Below are 2,154 nucleotides of genomic sequence, written 5' to 3' on the forward strand. Positions count from 1 at the left end.
TATATATATATATATATATATATATAGTGATTGCTATGCGTCTTTCAGTTTCCGTCCATGAAATCCTCTAACAAGGCTTTGGTCAGCCCAAGGCTATAGTAAAAGACACTTGGCCAAAGTGCAACACAATGGGAACTGAACCCAGAACCATATGGTTGGGAAGCAAGCTTCAGTACTACTAAAGCAGAGTGGTCCCGAACACGCACCCGCATGTGTGGGTGCGCGTGTGCAAATGAATACATGTGTTTAGGGTTAGGGATAGGGTTAGGATCGACCACTCACGATTAGCTAGCGCGGCTGCGCGTTCAGGACCACTCTGCTTTAGTAGTACCCAAGCTTCTAACCACACAGCCACACCTGCTCCTATATTAACCATTCTTAACACCTGTAACATCTTGTAACAAACACCAGATATATATTAACTTCAACACTACACCACCAGCATCCTCAAGAAATTAACGATGAAGAGGCTTCTTGGTGGTTAGTCAGCCTGTTTGAAATAATTCTACTATAGGCACGAGGCCTGAAATTCAGGTGGTGATAGGGGAGGACTAGTTGATTACACAGACCCAGATGCTCAACTGGTATTTATTTTATCAACCCTGAAAGAATGAAAGGTAATGTCAACTTTGGTAGAATTTGAACTCACAACATACATACAAATGGACGAAATGCTGCTAAATGTTTTCTCTGGTATGTGAAAGATTCTATCTCACTGCCTTAATAATAATAATAATAATTATAATAATAATAATTCTTTCTCCTGTAGGCACAAGGTCTGAAATCTGATGGGGCAGGAATAGTCAATTACATTGGCTCCAGTACACAGCTGGTACTTATTTTGTCGACCCTGGAAGAATGAAAGGCAAAGTCGGCTTCAGCGGAATTTGAACTCAGAACGTGAAGACAGATGAAATACCGCTTAGTGTTTCACCCAGCGTGCTAATGGTTCTGCCAGCTCGCTATAATAATAATAATAATAATTTTATTCTATAGGCACAAGGCCTGAAATTTTGAGAGAGGTGATTAGCCAATAACATTGACCCCCCAGTACTCAACTGGTACTTATTAACTCTGAAAGAATGAAAGGCAGTGTTGACCTCGGCTGGATTTGAACTCAGAATGTAAAGACAGACAAAATGGATTATGTCTAGCATGCTCATGATTCTGCCATTTCACCACCTGTTGGAAATAATAGCAAAAAAAAAATCACTCAAAATCAACACTACGATCTTAACTCAAGAAAAGACACACTGGATAATGTAATCATTACCATACCACTGAAATGACAGGATGGTCATGGCTGGAGCAAATTTGTAGTGATAAAGCGACTCAGTAAGAGAAGACCTTGGGTTAACAATAAGTGTAACCATAACAACAACATCAACAGTAAAAGCCATGTTAGAAGTTGTGAGCTACCTTAGGTGCCTCTATGTGGTTGTTTGACTTGCTAGAATTAGCAGTTAAATCTCCCTCAAATAATACCCACTGTCTAAAAGTAGAATAAAATAAAGGAACATGTTGCATAATGTAGACCCTGAAGTATAAAAAGATGGAATGGTCATGGTAGGAAGAACCATCCTGAAGCTAATCTACTATAACAACATTATATATATACACATATACAAATATACACACACAAAAACATATATACACAAACACACACATATACACAAATACATACATAAACACATATATAGATACACAGATAAATGTACATACACATGAATAAGCACATAAATGCAAAACAAGGTGGGAAAAATAGTACTCAACTACTGAAGGTAGAGTAATATGCTTTATTATTAAAGCTGATCACAACTGTCCAATGAACAGAAACGTGAAACTCTGAGTATCAGTTTTGTGATGTTTTTACAGCTTTAATAAAAAAAAATGTATATAGTTATACATACATACATACATACACACATACATACACACAGATTCACATTTACAAATATATATATACATACACACATTTGATATGTGTGTAAACATAAATATCATATATCATCATCATCATCATCATCATCATCGTTTAACGTCCGCTTTCCATGCTAGCATGGGTTGGACGATTTGACTGAGGACTGGTGAAACCGGATGGCAACACCAGGCTCCAGTCTGATGTTGCCATCCGGTTTCACCAGTCCTCAGTCA

General features: G+C 37.7%; 1 protein-coding gene across 1 annotated transcript in view; it reads right to left on the minus strand.

Moving 5' to 3' along the window:
* Positions 1–2,154, minus strand: part of LOC106872757 (proteoglycan 4) — a 329,051-nt gene that overhangs the window by 325,816 nt on the left and 1,081 nt on the right. The window lies entirely within an intron of this gene.

Source organism: Octopus bimaculoides, chromosome 13, assembly GCF_001194135.2.
Source record: "Octopus bimaculoides isolate UCB-OBI-ISO-001 chromosome 13, ASM119413v2, whole genome shotgun sequence".
Taxonomy (NCBI): Eukaryota; Metazoa; Mollusca; class Cephalopoda; order Octopoda; family Octopodidae; genus Octopus; species Octopus bimaculoides.